The 18,218-nt window shown below is 40.6% G+C and overlaps 1 pseudogene; it reads left to right on the top strand.

The window, feature by feature from the left end:
* Positions 1-263: 263 nt before the first annotated feature.
* On the top strand, positions 264-1,394 carry LOC100668499 (mitochondrial nicotinamide adenine dinucleotide transporter SLC25A51-like; annotated as a pseudogene).
* Positions 1,395-18,218: the final 16,824 nt, after the last annotated feature.

The raw sequence follows: 18,218 nt of genomic DNA on the forward strand, positions 1-18,218 counted from the left end.
GCCTGCGCAGGCTCTGACTGACTCACTCCCTGGCTCGCCGACCTGCCAGCGGGCTGCTACCTGGCTTGGAGCAGCAACCCCACTGCCACGTGAAATCCAGTTTGCAAAATTGACTCCAAAAGACAGAACGTAACAGAGCAATAACAATGGAAGAAATTGGGAAAAATTATCAAAAAGCTACCATCCCCCAAAACACCAGGCCCAGATGGTGTTACAGGTTAAAAAAAAAAAATCCTTCATGAAGAAGAAAGATCTTAAGCAACATGATGGATTCAGAAGCTCATGAAAAGAGGGTACCAACTCTAACACCTTCAAAACAAGATATATCACCTCACATTACAAACGTTGGTCAAATGAAGCGTTAATTGTGTGGCTGCTGTGCAGATTTCAACAATGCAGTAATCACATTTCCCATTCAGAAGGTCCTTTTTTGACAACAGCTATATGGAATCAAAACCCAGGATGCAATACTTCAGTTGAGGAGGGATGGACTCCCAAGCTTATATCGATGCAGAAGGCCACTACACTGGCGCTCACGTTTGGTCTGCATGAGGATTTATCTTAATTTCTCCATAAACATGTCAGTACTCGAGAATTTGCAACTTGCAGCATGGCAGCAGTGCTTGCAGGGACAACAGAAGCAATTTTCACTCCATTTGAAAGAGTTCAAACAGTGCTTCAAGACCAGAAGTATCGTGACAAATTTATGAACACTTATCAGGCTTTCAAGGCACTGAAATGTCATGGAATTAGTATTATCAAGGCTTCGTGCCTATTCTTCTCCGTAATGGATTCAGAAATTCCCCCCCCCCCTTTTTTTTGGCCTTAAAGGCCGGGTTAAGGAGTATTTGCCTACTGCAGCATCTCACAATGCTCATTTGGTCAATGATTTCACCTGCGGAGGCCTATTGGGTGCCACGTTGGGATTCTTGTTTTTTCCAATTAATGTTGCAAAAACACACGTGCAGTGCCAGATTGGTGAGGAATTTCAGTCTTTCCCCAGGGTTTTCAAAAAAATCTGGGTAGAACAGGAAAGGAAATTGACAAATCTTTTCAGAGGTGCCTATCTGAATTACCATCGGTCCCTCACCTCTTAGGGGCATAATCAATGTGACTTTTGAGTTGTTGTTAAAGGTTGTATGAAAGAAATCATCAGTTAAGTGCCATTTATCAGCTGACTAGACCTTCTAAGAAGAATTGAATTTGGCCTGGTTCCAAATTGGCCAAATACAAGTTGGTGTCAGAAGTCCAGGGCACCATGAATTATGGGCAAAGTGGTTTTCCTTACGCACCAACAATAACAGAATTAAAGGTTTCAGTAGGAAATTTAAAGAATTTTTTTTTTTCTGTCATTACCTGAGAGCTTTAGGCTAAAGGTCTGATTAGTAGCTGTCTATCTAATGGCCTTTGACAGGGAACCTGATAGACAAGATACGATTTTTTTCTTCTCCAAAATAGTCTTTAATCCTTGGTATTAAAACATCTAAGTGGCCATGACTAGCCAGAGAAGGGCTTTTGTAGCCCAGAGACTTCTCATGCTTATTTTGTTACTCCACTGTTTGCATCTCTGCTTTTTTGAGGAACTGCAGAGGGTAGTCTTGGGTAAACCTGAGCACATACATGGGTAGGATAAAGGAGCAGAACGGAGTTCTGTTAGGTAAAAGGTTTTCATGATAAATTGCTTGCATTAGCTTTGAAACTCAGCACCTCTTGAAGTAGTCATTATCCAAACTGTTTCTCTTTAGACTTCATAGAATCAGGCAGCTAATTAAAGTTCCTGTTTTGCTTTCTAGGTTTGAAAGTTTTCTTTTTAATTCTGGGTGTGACCTGAAACCTTTCCAAAATATTATGTAGATTTTACTAATTTCATTGCCAAAAGATGAGGAAGCTTAAGTTTTGTTACAGGAGTTTCATCCTGTCAAGAAGTTCCATATTCACTGCATGTAGATCGGACTCTGTTTACCTCTGTTTCTCTGAATTATTGCTGCCAACTTTGCAAAGGGCTTTTTTTTTCTTCCACTGATAATTTTGGGCTTTTTAAATTTTTTCTTTAATTTGTTGTATTCAAGTATCCTGTTCTCTTGAAACTCTCCTTAAAAAGAAAACCTACTCCCCCCGCCCCTGCCACCCCAACTTCTGAATGTTACAGGAAGAAAAACCAGAACTGTTCAGGATAGCTTCCACCTCAGTGTTATCGATCCTTATTTTACTCTTGGAAATTAGGACTTTGACATTTTGGAAACTCAGTTTTATAATTGTGATATTAAAATAGTAAGTTTGAGATTATAAGATCTCTAACAAGACAACTGAAGAGTTATTTTAAATTTTAGGTGTTTTAGTAGCCAGATAGCACATTGGTCTCTTACCTAACACAGACAAAACTTTATTTGTCAAAGGAATCAGAGTGTAAAATTTTTCTGTGGGTATATAATACAGCAAAATGACTCATGCACCGATTGAATAAATAGGAATACATGAGAAACAACCTGGAAGAATGGTTTAATTTTTTTAACCCACCTCTGTAAATATTATACAGTTAAGACTGTTCTCCAGCATTTGACATGGTATAGAGTAGTTTGATTTCCTACTTCCACATGTTTACCTTTCTGGGTAACTACATGTGAATACGCATAAGCAAAAAAAAAAAAATCCATACCCACCAAACTAAAATCAGGGCCTCGCTTGGTAGTTTACTTGAAGTTCCTTGGCATATAGTCCAAAAAAAGCTTTTCTCAATGCAGTACGGCTGGTTAATAAAGTGAACATTCTTCTTCCAACTCTAAAGGATGAGGAAACAACAAGTATTTGCCTGGTGGTGATGAAGCTAAGGAATCCCTGGTGGTGTAGTGGTTAAGTGCTATGGCTGCTAACCAGACGCATTGGCAATTTGAGTCCGTCAAGCACTCATATGTAACTATATGGGGCAGTTCTACTCTGTCATATAGGCTCGCTGTGAGTCAGAGCCCGCTGGAGGGCACAGGGCTTGGTTTTTTTTGTTTTGCTTTTAATGAAGCCAAATAGCTTTACAGCTGCTCTGCTTGACAGTTATGTGTTGGGAATGGCAGTTTAGAAACCAAGGTGCAGATTTAAAGATTTCTGAAAATAAGAAGCACCCTTTGGCCTGGTTTCTGAAGTGAATGAGGAGAGCACTGCAGTGCCTGACCCCCTCATTTACCTGTACGAGCCCCTGAGTACTCACGGGCAAGGCTGAGTGGCCCAGCACAGGCAGGTGAGGCAGCCTAAGTTTATGCGCTGGTCGTGGCAATGGACTCCCTTGGGCCTTCGGTTCTGTGGAGCTTGCTTTTGTCTTTACACTCAACGCAGGTAATAAAAATCTAAGTTATAAAGCACTTTCGTGAAAAACAAGTGAAGTGAGAATTCTGAGAACGCTTTGTTTTATGCTGTGTCAAATATGTGGCATTGAAAACAATTATATCAAATATTTTTTATTGGTTTTAACTAAAAAAAAATCATATGGCGGACGCAGCGCCAGAATCGTGACTAGGGGCAGAGGTGAAGCCTCTTTTCCGCTGTGTCTGGGGGTCAGAAGTGGGCAGCAGGAAGTTACTCTTTATGTCCGCACCCAGAGAACCGAGGAGCTCCCTCTTCACCCACATGGAAATCGACTCATGGTGGTGTGTGAGTGTGTGTTGTGTGTATATGTATGACTGTGTGACAGAGTTTTCTTGTTGCGCAAACAGATCTCGCAGTTTTTGCTGCATGTGTGGATGGTCTTATTTCCCAGATCTCAGAGCCGGCATCAGTTTGCAATTGACACGGGCCTTGGCGTCTTCCCCAGGCCCTGAGAGAATGCATCCTGCCAGTTCTTACCCCATCAATGCGATCTGGGCGAGATCCCTGGATCTACCCTCCGCTGTCCGTCTACTCCACCCCCAATCCCCTCAGGCGTTTCAGTCCCGGCGTGTCCTAGGGGCCCGGGGCCCTATAACCTCACCTGAGCTCCCTCAGCCCTTCTATAATCCCACGCGGGACCTTCTCCCGGGCGCAGAGCTGCCGTCAGGTTCACATCTACCCTACCCGGCCCTCTGAGCTTCCCCGGGGTGGGGGATGCAACAGGGGGCAAGGGCGGGGTCACGGCAGGGTGCAAAGCGCGCGTCAGAGACGAAAACACTTTACTTTCTTTGGGAGTAGATGATCTGCTCTTGAAACCAGCCTTAGGTGAGTAGAAGGCACAGCGGGGTTTCGCTGGAGCCATAAGGCTCTTCACCTTAGGAGAACTATACTTGGATCCAGGAACCCAATGTGGCCAGCAGGCCCCACTTCACCTTCCCCCAAGAGGCTCTACACCTCTGGTTTTCTGATTAGAGTCACTATAGTGCTCGATTTTGGCATTGTGGGATTTTAAGGGAGCGACGGTTTTGAAGGAGACTCTATATGTAGCTGAATTCCACCCTCCTTGCCATCTTTTCTCTCCCTTTCCTTCCCCTCCAAATCACTGCTTGCTTGCTCACTTGGCGTCAGAGTCTCAGTGGAATTCCTTTGTTAGAAACCCTAACTTACGGCATGTGAGCTAAGAATCTAAGTTACAAAATATGAGGCTCAGTAACAGTGAAGTTTGTTTTTAGAAACCTGTATACCATTTGGAACTACTGGGCTGTCTTGACTTTGAGGGCTATTCTTGGACTAAATTGAATTATTGGGGCTGGCACTCAAGCTGCTGGAAACTTTTCCTGTTTTATTAGCTCTACAGCACATGTGAGTAAGCAAAACATTTTCTTGTCGTTTGCTCACATTCTCACGGTAAACTGCTCTGGACTGTGTAGATTTTATAGCAAGAATACTTCATCTAATCAGACAGGATGTAAACAGTAATAAGCCACATATTTGTATGAGCTCTATGGCGTAGTTGGTTGAAAGTCTTGTCTTGTAAATAACAGATCCTGGGTTCCGTCCTAGTAGGACCTTGGTGTTTTCTTCTCCATGGAAAATCAATCTCCTCTCTATCCCCCCTACCCCTAAAGTCTCTACCTTACTTACTGTACTGTAAATTCCAATTCTATTGATCAACAGCAATTGTCACTGCAGAATCCTCACTCCCAAAAGAAAAGTGATATGTCCTAAGTAACTTTTCATGTAAGTTTTTGCATTAAATTATGCCAGTTCTTTTTCTCCAACATATGTTCATTGAGCTTCTTCTATGTGATATGCACAGATTCAAAACTTACACAACTGTAGCTAGCAAAATATTATTTGCATTTATCCTCCCATCCAGCAAGCCTTTTGTTAGCAATTAATTTCAAACACACATAGCTGAAATTACAAAATGAAATATGATCATGGCTAATCTTTTTAAATTTTATAAATGAAAAAGTCTAAAAATAAACCACATGTCCATTAATTGGGAATAGTTTGAATAATCTAATACATACAGCTGTGTTATGGATTCAATTGTGTCCCCCAAAAAAGTTGTGTTGAAACCCTAACTCTCATGAATGTGATCTCATTTGGAAATAGGCTCTTTGAAGATGTTATCAGCTAAATTGATACCACGTCGTATTGGATTAGTGTGAGTCCTAATCGCATCTGAGTGGTATCCTTATAAAAGAGGAAAAAGACAGAAAGACACAGCTGCTAACCAAAAGGTCTATGGTTGGAATCACGTATGAGTCAGAATCAATTTGGTGGCAAAGAGTTTTTTGACACCCTGAATTTGGAATACTAGCCTTCAGAACTGTAAAACCAGGGGCAGGAAGACATTAAAAGGTAATATAACAGACACTAATGATCCTCCAACACAAAGACATAAGGGTCATACATGCCATACGGTGGATTTCAGTGGCATCAAATCTTGGGAATAATAACCTGAGAAAGTTATAAAAATATGGATTCTTGGTCCACACCCTAGTTCCTGATTGGATCGAAATAAGGTGGGGGCATAAATTTATGTAGTTTAGAATTGTCCCCCGGTAACTAGAAAAAAAAAAAAAAAAACTGTTACCATCAGGTAGGTTTGGAAACCATTGGCCTAGAAATTTGAATAGGGAATAAGTAACCTGGGGAAACTTCACCCAGGGAGTGAGACAGTAGACACAAAGTAGGACAAGAAAGATGAGTAGGAGTTGCAGAGCGATGTGTCCACTGATGAAGAAAGGGAGGCTGCAGATGCTGGGAAGGAACATAGATAGCTGCTGCACAGATAAGAAATAAGAAGACAAGTGGGTGGAAGCAGGCTTGGACCTGGATATCTGTGAAGGCAAAGGATTCTGGACAGTCTAGGAGACAGAACATTACTCAGCTCTGCATTTCTCTTGTGCTTTCTTTAAGTTCACACACAAGTAGTAAGAAGGCTTTCTCTAAGAAAAGTGGGCTGAGATGATATTTCCTGCAAAAAACTCCAACTCATTTTGTCTGAAACTCTGGCTATGAGAGTTCAGAGCTGGTCTTGCGGTTGCAGGATAGACAAACTGCAATCTTCGGAGGGCACACATGAGTTTGTTTTTGTTTGCAGAGCAGAAGCCCTGATCTTGGGGACTTCTGAGAGAACCAAAAGAAATCCCATTGGTGGTGGTAGGGAGCAATGTTGAATGTAGAAAGGGGCTCTGCCTGAAGATTTTGCCTTGAGTTTCTCAAACGTTAGTGCATTTTGCTTACAAATCAAGGCATATAACAGAAAGAATGGTTAGAGAATAAAACCAAAAAACCAAACCCATTGTCCTCGAGTGGATTCCAACTCATAGCCACCATATACGACAGAGTAGAACTGCCACATAGAGCTTCCAAGATGTGCCCGGAAGATTCAAACTGCTGACCTTTTGGTTAGCAGCTATAGCTCTTAACCACTAAGCCACCAAAGAATAGTTGACGGTAATTGTCAGGAAAAGTTGAATCCCTGAGCTAGGATAGCTCAGTAGATTGCAACAAACTCTGTGTGAGGGCCCATATTTCAAGAGCAGTTTCAGGCTTAATAACCACATCACCACCATGCACACATGCATTTCTAACTTTTCCTTAGAAGCCATTTGAAACCTAGCATTCTCCAGAGAAACTTATTCCATCACTTACAGTGGGCTCTTCTACTCCCCACATTTTTTTGTTGGCCACCGTCTACCAGTCCTAGAGCAAGACTGTGAGCCTAGAAAACCAGAGTCACTATAATGTCGATAACAACTCTTTATACAGCACTTTTAGTAGTTTGTTGCCAGTGACATAATGCAAATTATTGACCAAATCTAGTATGATGACAATTAGTGGGTACATAGGTTTGCTCACCGTCTTTTGAGACTTGGCCTACTTTTGGTTTTAGAAACTCTTTAATGTTAACTATTGATCTCTGAGGAGCCTTGGTGGTGTAGTGATTCAGTGCTTTGCGGTGGAAGCCACCAGTCATTCCAAGGGAGAAAGATTGGGCAGTTGGCTTCCATAAAGTTTTACAGCCTTAGAAACCTTATAGGGCAGTTCTACTCTGTCCTACAGGGTTACTATGAGGGGGAATGAACTGCACTGCAACAGGTTTACTCTTTACGGAATTGACTCAGCCTCACTGGCAAAAGGTTTGGTTTGAGTGTTTGGTCTGCTATTGTTCTGTGACAGGAGACACAACCCAAACTCCACCCCTTCCCTCCAGCAACAACTCTACAGCCAGCCAGGGGAAGTCAATTCAAGAAGCTTCCACTTCTTGCCCAACAATCAACAAGGGACCAAGTATGGACTGATCTGAAATCAGAGGCCTATACATCAGGCCGCATGACCAATACACTAAAGAAGTAGTCCAAATCTGAAAGTGATAGAGTTGCTAGGGAGCACGCAGTTTCCGTTTTCAAATTTTTAACTTTGCAATTGGAAGAAAATTTAACAACATTCAAAAAAGAAATCAAATATCACCTGAATTAATAAACTGTGAGATTGTCAGATAATCAGAAGTGACAAATTTCTTCAAGGGCTCACTTGTCTAAGTCACTGATAATAATGATGCACTTGAGTGGAGAAATATGAGCCAATAACTAAACTCTGCAATAAAGGAGTGCAGATGACAGCACGAGAGGGAGTGCCATAGGTTGGTATGTTCAGACCTTTTCTGTCTTAAAGATAAAATGGTGTTGCTCTGGGAGAAAAGTCTGAAAGCTCAAACAGGAGCTCCCCTTGTCAGAAATGCCAGCTTTTAACATCAGGAAAATATTTTATTATATTCCACTCATAATGTGGGTTTTAACAACTTGATTCTTTACGAACAATTAGAACAATCACCTGATATGATGTGGGTCACAAACCTCCCTGTGAGTGTGGTCCTGATGTCCAACGTGCAGTTTAGAGACTTCTAGGCTACTTCAAGTAGGGAGAAGAGAGCCAAAGTAGCTTGGAGGGATGCTTGTGTCATTGAAACACTAACCTCCTAGGTATTTTCCTTAGAATTTTTTCTCTAACTTCATTGTAGATTGACACACAAACTAATCCAAGGTGATTTTGTGTGACCAGCCACCAACTATGCCTTATATATTCATAAGGCAGGAGGGATGAGAAATCCACAAATTCTTAAAGTAAAGAAATTACAAATTCTCTGTTTTCACATAGTCTTGGTTTCTTGAAAGTGCCGAATTATTTGGGAGAAATAAACAATAGTCTTATCCCATTTCCCATGCCATCATTCCTCATCAGACAGCTTAGTCTTTCCTTCACCCTAAAGCTTCCCTTTTGTTCCCGGATTACCTGTACAGTACTTTTTCCAGGGTTAGGTCAAAGTCACAAACTATTTTAGATCATATTATGGATGGATGTCCTAATGTACAAACTTCATCAAGAAAATTATCCTTTTCCTTTGGATGTGAGCAGCAAACAATGATAAGGCATAAAAAAGGAAGAGAAGAAGGAGAAGGAAGAAGAAAGGGATTAGAAAGAAAATGAAAAGGAGCAGTGACTCACTCATGGTAGACAAGTTGCATCATTAAGAAAAGCAAGCATAGAGATGCAGAAGATTAAAGCTCCCACCCGCCAAAAAGGAAAGTAAGGTTGTGTGATCATTAAGGTTGTGTCAACTTGGCTGGGCCATGATTCTCAGTGGTTGGGCAGTTTTGATGTAGCTTCGCAGTTGTATGATGATGTGATCACTTCCATGACGAGATTTGATATGTGATCACCTCCATGATGGGATCTGCTGTGAGTAGCCAACCAGGTGAAAGAGAATTTCCTTGGAAGTGTGGCCTGCAACCAGTATAGGTGAACTCTTTGGCAAGGATCTCAAGCTTTTGCTTGCTCTGGATCCTGCAGCTGGCTTCTGTTCCTCTGACTTCTGGTTCTTCAGACTTGAGCTAGCAGCTTACATGCCCTCTTGCCTACTGATCTTGGGATTTGTCAGTCTTCAAAGCCTGTGAGCAAGAGCTCTGCTGTCTGACCTGCCAATCTTGGGTTTGCCAGCCCATGGCTATGTGAATCAGGAGAAGTCTCCAGCCTGACCCGCAGACTTGGGACATTCCAGCCTCTATAACCACATGAGCCATTTCCTTGATATAAGTCCCTCTCTGTATATATACATACATTTATACACTTGACTTCTTGCTTCTCTAGAGAACCTAACCTAAGACGGGTTGTTATACTTAATTTGAATGGGTAATATGATGACACACTGTGATTTATATATACATACATACTTACATACATACATATATATACACACATATACTGTTTTGCCACAAAAAAAATCTATGCAAAGAGATACACTCAAAAACTCTATAAATGAACATGAATTTTTTTAAAATGCAAGTAATCCATAAAAAGACAGTGAAAAAGAAATAAAAAAGAGAGAGCAAGTACAAACAAAAAATAAAATGCCAAATGTAAGCTCTGGAATAATCAACAGTTACACTGAATGTAAGCTGTTTTAAATATAGCAATAAAAATACAGAAATTGTCAATTCCCAGGTTACAAAAAGGATTTCTTCCTGACAGTGTCTTTAAGCCAAATTTGTAGATAAGTCAACACATGTGCATATGATTCCTAATTAAGACTGGAGGTCTTTTCAATGGTTTCAAAGCTGTGCACACAGCGCGTAAAAGTGATTGTCGTGAGGAATTTGTTGGAGTAGGGTTGATTCAATCGTTTCAAAGTGCGGGTGAATTTTTGGTTTTACCCATTTTGTAACGTTAATATATACTGCTCTTTGTGGAACATTCCTTGGACTCGAACACACATAGCTGTGGCAGCACACTTTGTCCATTTTTCTGCTTTTGTGTATTCTATAATATTCCTTGGACTTGAACACACATGGCTATGGTGGCATGCTTGTCCATTTCCTACTTTTGTCTCTTTAAATATATGCCAAATAAAACTCTTTTTGCTTTACTAAACTTTGTGGTGTTTTTACCCTAGAACAAAGCTCACCCATACTGTTGCAGTGGACTTCTATACTGCTTACATCTGGTTCTTGGAAGAATGAGGAACTGGGAAAGCCAAGGTTGCCAAACAACAAAAGTCCCTTACAAGAGTCAAACAGAAATAAAGCAGTGGCTTAGGAAAGAAGAATGTACATGGGCGCGCAAAGAAGAAAGTGGGTAGGGGCAGGATTTCCTCCAGGGAGGAAAAGGAATGGTCTATCAGCCACAAAGCAGCCTCTTTCAGACCACAAGCCTGCCTAATGCCAAGAAGATTTTAAGTCACAATTCCCTCATGTTATAGATTTAACAACTTGGTCCTAGACCAGAAGGCTGGCCTAATCACAAGGTGGCATCTGGAGAGACAGCCAGGTCCAGACTTCCAAATCTTTCTTTGAGGACAGAGATAAAGATTACAGTCTCTGTTTTGAAACTTGCAGTCTTTTTAGCTTGGATTTCAAATTGAGGGCCACTACGCTGCCTTTGTTATCTAGTGCTGCTATAACAGAAATACTGTAATTGAACAGTATTTATAAACTGAGGCTATAAGTTCGAATTCAAGACAGTAGCTCTAGAGGATGGCTTCCTCTCTGTGTCAGCTCTGGGGGAAGTTCCTTCTCTCTTCAGTTTTTGTTTGGAGATCTCATTCCTTGAAGATCTTCACATGGCATAGCATCTGTCTTCCCCTATCTCTGCTGCCTTAATTGCTCCTTTTATGTCTTGTAAATGATTGACTCAAGACACACCCAACGCTAATCCTACCTCATGAACATAACAGAAAACCCATTTCCAAGTGGGGATTTACAACACATATTTTGGCGGAACACAATTCGGTCCATAATAGACACTCAAATAGCTTGACCAAACTCAAGGCGTTTTGACTACAGAGCATCACTTTGTTTCCATTTTGAATTCATCCAGAAAAAAACAAGGGATGTTTTGAGTGAACTCCAAAGTCACTTAAACAATTGGAGGTCTTGAAAAGATGAAAAACTCTCCAAGTAAGGCAGATAGAGCAATTGCTTGGCAATGGACAGCAAACCCCAGGAGCCACTCTCCATCCTCAGCACACACCTGGCCTTTAGCATTTCCTTCTCAAATGTACAGAGCAGTGCTTCTCAAGTTTTAGCATCTGTACTACTTGGAGGGCTTGAACCACAGATTCAGTGTATCTAGGGTTGGGTCTTCAACTTGGAATTATGCTCAAAAAAAAAAAAAATGCTCACAGCACCCTAATTTCTCCCTACTCCTTGCAGTGCCAACTGTGCAAACATGCTACTGTTTGCTTAAAGGGCCTAGAGAGAACACACGGATAATAGAAAAAATTAAAAGAACAAGTACCTGGAATGAGCGCATTGCCTCTGTCTATAAAATGCATCCTTAAACATAAATATTTGACCTCAGGAGCACAGCCAACATGCAGCCAGTTAAAGGTAGAAGCCAGAGAGTCTTTCCCCTGAGTACCTGCTACGGATATTTGTGTTGGAGAAGAAAATAGGGAAGTAAGGTCATTCTAGATTGATAGAAGGTCAGATTGGAGGGCTGGGAACAACCATCTGTCTTCCCAAAGACCTTTGATTCAATGAAATTCAGACAGTGTTAGAGATGACTTTGAAACCATTAAGCATTAGAAATCTTCAAAAGCAGCAATCAGTGGACTGGAAATTCCTGGTCATACAAAGCAGATGTGATCAGATTGACCAAGAAGGAAGAGAGGCAGCTTATCTTTTTATAAAGGAAGCACACAGCATACCTGTGATCCAAAAAACAAACAAACGAACAAATTCCCTGCCTTGGAGTCCATTGCAACTCACAGGGACACTGTAGGACAGAGTAGAACTGCCCTATAAGGTTTCCAAGGACTGCCTGGTGAATTCAAACTGCCAACCTTTTGGTTCACTGCCTTAGCTTTTAACCAGTATGCCACAACCTGGGATCCATTCACCTTTTATTGTAGTAGTCCCACACTAACTATGGTGTCTCAAATAAATTCTTAAGTACTTTGAGTATCTCTTTTTTATTTTTAGTTTACATTACTGTTGCCTTTTATTGTGAATATTTTTATGAATTTGGTCTTTATTTTGCAGCGTTGGCATAAGAATGATAACATAAGCAACATTGTATGTAGGCCATATTACTAACGATAAGATGTACAAAAAAGGGGGGGTGGTAAGTGCGGTTCATTGTAACTCAAATAAGAACTAAGTAGTAAACTACCTGGATCTATTTTCCATTTTGACAGAAAAACCTTTCCCTGCTTTTTCACGTGTCTACCTCCTTTTACGGTTAACTGAGGTTTCCAGTAAATGCTTTACTTAAAGACTTAAAATGAGGAAAATGGAGTGAGCAAATTTAGGAAAACTGATATGGAATATCAATTGGGAATGTGTTGATTATACCTATTTCTTCTACTTTCATTTTCGGAAGGCTTCTAATTTCCTTACAATCTTCTTTCCCTTGCCCAGCGTCCAAGTCACTCGCTTCTCTAAAAAGACTCTCATCGGCAGCCGTCCATCTCTCAATTTTGACCAAGCACCAGTAGAGAAATCGGTGGGCATGTATACGATGGGCTTCTCTACTTTGGCTCGGTCCTTTGGCGCAGAAAACTCAAGGCACTAAAGGAAACTGTTCGCGGGGACCTTCTTCACCTTTTTTTCTGTCTTTCTGTCTCTTTAATAATAGTACTAATGGGAGCCAAGGAACCACCTATTAATGTGCAGGCTTTTGATTCGGGTGATTCGAGTGAGTCCCTTGGAATTCGGTTCTTCGTTTCTCCCCTTTCTTAACGTCTTCCTTCCGTTGTCACAGTCACCTAAGGGATGTAGAGGCTCTACATTATGAATGGACGAGCCTTCAACGCAATGCACCGGGTTGTGTTTTTGCTTTCTGTATGTGCAGGTATGTGTGCAGAAATGGTACGGGAAAGATTAGAAGAACCAAGTGTGTATGCCTTAAAATAAAAAAAAAGGTTGCGGCCTCGTGCATTCCAACAGATAGTGACACTACAGAACTGCCCCATAGTGTTTTCAACAACCTGCCGGTGGCCTTCCACTTAGTAGCTCAGTTCTTAACTACTGTACTATCCCAGGGCTCCATAGCTTAAAGCATGGGTTTTAATAGCATTGCAACTCAGTGAAAGATTCTGGAGGTATCAGGTATTGAACCTGGGACAACATACATGCAAAGCATGTGCTCTACCACCGAGCTACATCCTCCACCTGTGTAGCCTTTTGTTAAACTTTATTTACACTTAGTTCCATTATTATCCTAAAGCCTTGGAATACAATTCTTACATTAAAAAAAAAAAAAAGATGATAATTATGTAAGCAAAAACAAAATTGCTGAATCCAGGAATTGCCAGGGACTTTTATATCTTCAGGCTGAGGCTCTCCCAACTGAGCTGTTTCTGCTGCTTTTGGGCATGATTTTTAGATATATCTTCGAAATATCATTTAGCCTTTTCATTTACAGAAGCCTCCCCCACCTCCAAGGCTAGAGGGGACTTAGTTGGGTATTTCCCCTCCTCCCTGTGGAAGGCTATGGGCTGCAGTTGGTATATCCCTTCTTCCATAAGAGTTGGAATCTGATAAAATCCTCATTGGTTAGGCTCTGATAAAGTGGTTTCCCTTGAGGGCAGGCCATTGTTAAGAACAAACCCACCACTATAAGAACAGAGCGCTATTTTAAACTGGTTTCTTTTCACCCCTCCCTTTGCAGGAAAAACTAGGGGATTTTTCTCTGAAAGTTAGGATGAGAATGTGAGGGACCCCCTAAAGATGGGTCCACAGGAGGTTTTCCCTCTTAAGCCTGTCCACACTCAGTCTCCAGCAATAAATAATTCTAATCAGTGCTGGGTCCAGCTGCAGTGGCCCTTTCTGCTCCTGGTGAGCAGTGATTCTCTGTATCAACCTGTTTGTTTCCAGTTTTCAAGTTGTTGGTTTGCCCTGTGATCTCAATTCTTTGATGTTTCTACTAAGAGATGTTAATTTTGCAACTTTTTTCTTGTTTTGAGGATGGAAGAGATTCCTTCCAAGCTCTTTACATGCAAGACTAGAAGCCAGATGTCATAATTTTTAAATCTATTGCTTGATAATGTTTTGGATGCATCAGCTTAATAAAGTGTATTGTTAAAATTAAATTCACATGCTTATTTTTACTTGTTTAATCTGGCTTCTTGAAAATTGCATAAGTGTCCTTCGTTTACAGCTTGCATTGTATTTCCATTAGGACTGGCTGGAGAAGATGGTACTCGTTAGGTGTTGTCCTGGGAGAACCACTAGGCAGAGAGGATGGAGTAGGACCTACCAACATTTATGTTTCATATCTCGCATGAACATGGAAATGTGGTCACATGCATGATCACCTTCAATCTTTACAGCACCAGTTTTAACATAGTAGTCACTTGCCTCATTTTTAAGATATTGAATGGAGGTTAACCGCATTTTGGTAATTGCCCTATGTCTCCCACCTGAATAGAATATAAAGGAATCTTTGCTTATTTAGGCAATAAGATACTCTACGATACTCTTTGTCCAATAAAGTGTTTCTTAAAGAAATAAAGTGCAAGTGTCAGAGCTGAGATAGACTGTATGACCTAATGGATAAAGTATCTGCTCCCCAATTTCTTTACAGTCAACGTCCTTCTCCTAGTGTTGCTTCTCATTTTGTACCAATTTTCCTTTTGCAACTTGTTTCAGTTCTGAGGTTGGAGCATCTATGTTTTTTTCTCCTGAGAGTGTCTGGGAGTTTCCAGGGGAAAATAGGTACTGCGAAACCAAAACGCTGAAAAGGAGAAAAGAAAATCAAAATGACAAAGAAAAACTGACCTGTTTTCCCTGGTAAAAAATGTCAAGAAAGAGGTTGATGTTAGAGTGGGAAGTAGGGAATGTTCATCCGTGAGTCTTGATGACTTCACTACCATTTGCTCTCATTGTTCAGAATTCTAGTTTCCCTCTTAAATGTTCAGCTGAATTTTTCATACAGAAATGTTTATTTTTGTTCTTCCCTCAAAAAGAAATAATTTGAGATTTGGAAATTTCAAACAGGGGTGTAAGGCTGTAGGGATGTTTTATCAGGAAGAAAATCCAAAATGTTCTTAAAATTTTTTAAAAGTTCAATGATGTTCAACAAGTTTCCTTATCCAAGCAATCTAATAATGGGGTGAACTCAGGTACAAACCCAGGTCTTTTTATCACAAAATTTTTCTTGCATACACCACACCCACGTATATATACTCATACCAACTAATGATTCTTTTTCTACAGGACTTTAAACACTTCTTGCTATTAAAACCATCCCTTCTCCCCCACCTCCCCATACATAACATGAAAGCAGAAAAGAATCATAAGTCTAACCAAAATGCACTTCCTTTAAGTCTATTCTGACTCATAACGGTTCTATAGGACAGGATAGAACTGCCTCATAGGGTTTCCCCTATAAGATAGGGTACAATTGTCCCTATAGAGTCTCCAAGGCTATAATCTTTATAGAACCTGACTGACACATCTTTCCCCCTAGGAGCAGCTGGTGGGTTCAAACCACCCATCTTTCTATTAGCAGTCAAGCACTTTATAAATGCAACATCATGTACTATATTGGAATTTCTTACACTAAAATTCCCAGAGTAAAATTTTCCCATATGGTTTTCTAGGCTGCAATATTTACAGGAGAAGATCTCCAGGTCTTCCTCCTGTAGAGCAGCTGGATAGGTTGAACTGCAGACCTTTAGGTTAGCAGCCTAGATGGTAACCATTGTACCACCAGGCCTCTTAGCGTTTTTCTTTTCTTTTTTTTTAATTTTAAATAAAATAGGCAGCACTTCATGGGAGACCATAGTAATATGTAAATAACGGAGAGGATGACAAAAATATGTACCTACACAACCTGGTTGCTTTGCTGAAATCAGTAAAAAGTATAGAGACATAGAAATATTTATATCTTAAAACAAACAAACAAACAGTTCTGTGCTAGATGGATGTACTACACTTAGTTCTATTACAATCCCGAAGTCTTGGGATGAAATTGTTATATAAGAAAAGGGATGGTAGTAATTATACAAAGGTAAACAAAACTGCCAAACCCAGGGTTGAACAAGGGACTGTAGATTTAGCAGGCTAACACTCTCCCAACTGAGCTATTTCAGCTGTTTCAGGAAAGGACTTTTAGTTATCTTTTCAAAGTATAGTTTAACGTTTTTACTTACAAGACTCATGTGTTTTTAAATACTGAATCTCATTCAATGTTATCTACTCACTCACCCAAAATTTTATGGGCTTTCTGGCCACCCATGTCTGAAAAATGCAGTCCAACTATCGGGAACCTTTGAAGGGTTGGTAGAGGAGGAGGAGGGTGAGGAAGGTGAGAAATAGGTAAAATGGGAAGAAGTTTCTCTATTTGGTAACCTCTGGATCTTCCATACTCCAAATGCTGCTCAGTAAAATAACGGCATTCCAAATGAAATGATGTAGCCTGTTCTTTCTTTCAGTTCTTTTTTTTTCTGTCTTGCTCTTCAATTACACTAGAAAGGGGAATAGAGGATTATTGAGCAGGTTAATGTGGTGGCAGCCTTCTTGCTTCGGAGTAGAAATGGGGAAACTTTTAAAGGCAATGCATTAAATAATGTTTTTATTTCCATATGAATCCGCAAAACATGTTCTCAAAAGGAGAAAAGAACAGAAATGTTGGGAACTATAAACAGCAGATTAGTTATATGCTTTCCAACCTCCTCAAGGAAAGGATAGGCTCCCATTGAGCCACACCTCTCTCACCACAGAAAGGTCATGAAGATCCACCTTGAAATACTAGCCGCATTTCTGAGGAGTCTTTTCAGATCTGAATGTCGGACAGAGAGAAACTCCCCTGTTTGAAATTCCTCCCAATCTGGTTGCATCAGAATAAGCAAGACCAGAAGGAATAGCCCCACTTGTGCTCTATGTTGTAGTTAACTGAGGAAGAGAAAAAATAGAAGAATTCAGAGAAAAGTAAAGACGTCCTCAGACAATCTGTTAACCATCTTTGTTAACAGATCCTTCTGTGTTCTCAGTTGGGTCTCTGTCAATTAAAAGGTAGAAGGCTGAGGACCTATCCATTGATTTCCTTTACCTGTTCCCAGCCTGACACCTCACGTCTGCCTCAGCTGGCAGTAATACTTAGGCTCCATCTCTGTATGTGGTAGCACAGCATTCCCAAAATTCTCTTAGCGAGGAAATAGGGAAGGGCATCTCTCAAGGAATGCTTTCCAAACAGAAGGCTGAGAAAATCATTAGTTCCCATGAAAGTAAAGGTGTGACAGACACAGCTCAGTTGGGAGAGTGCTAGACTAAAGCTCTAAAAGCACCAGATACTTTCCCAGGGTTTGAAAATCCTCAGTTTACTTCAAAATGATGTCTCCTTCTTACACCAAGTCACCGGACAACAAATAGCCTCCAACACTCACATTCTCAACTAAATTTTCTAAATGTCTAAGAAAAGTCGGAACTGCATGCCTGCAACCCTCATTGCCTTCACCAGTGTTACAAGCAATAAGACTAAAGAGCTCAACTATTTATTGAGTGAGAGATGTTTGCAAACAGGCTGCCATTTCTAGAGAAACTGCTGCGATTATCGGAAGACCTTTTTATTTTTGGCTTAGATAGTGTTTACAATTTTGTGATAAAAGAAAGAATGTACAGTTGGTACAGTAATTCAGAAGAAGAAGCCACATAGAATGCACAAAATCCTAGAGATACAGGCCTTGGGAAAAAGAAACTTTTAGGTTAGACATCTACCATCTTTCACTTCAAAGTGAGCATGGCCCTGGGGAAAACAAGAAGGGACATTCTGGATTGTTTAATGAGGTTGACTTACAGGCGGGATGTTTAATGATAAAATGCCCAGAAGTCTTGGAGCTTTGTCCA

This window comes from Loxodonta africana, chromosome 1 (assembly GCF_030014295.1).
Source record: "Loxodonta africana isolate mLoxAfr1 chromosome 1, mLoxAfr1.hap2, whole genome shotgun sequence".
Lineage (NCBI taxonomy): Eukaryota > Metazoa > Chordata > Mammalia > Proboscidea > Elephantidae > Loxodonta > Loxodonta africana.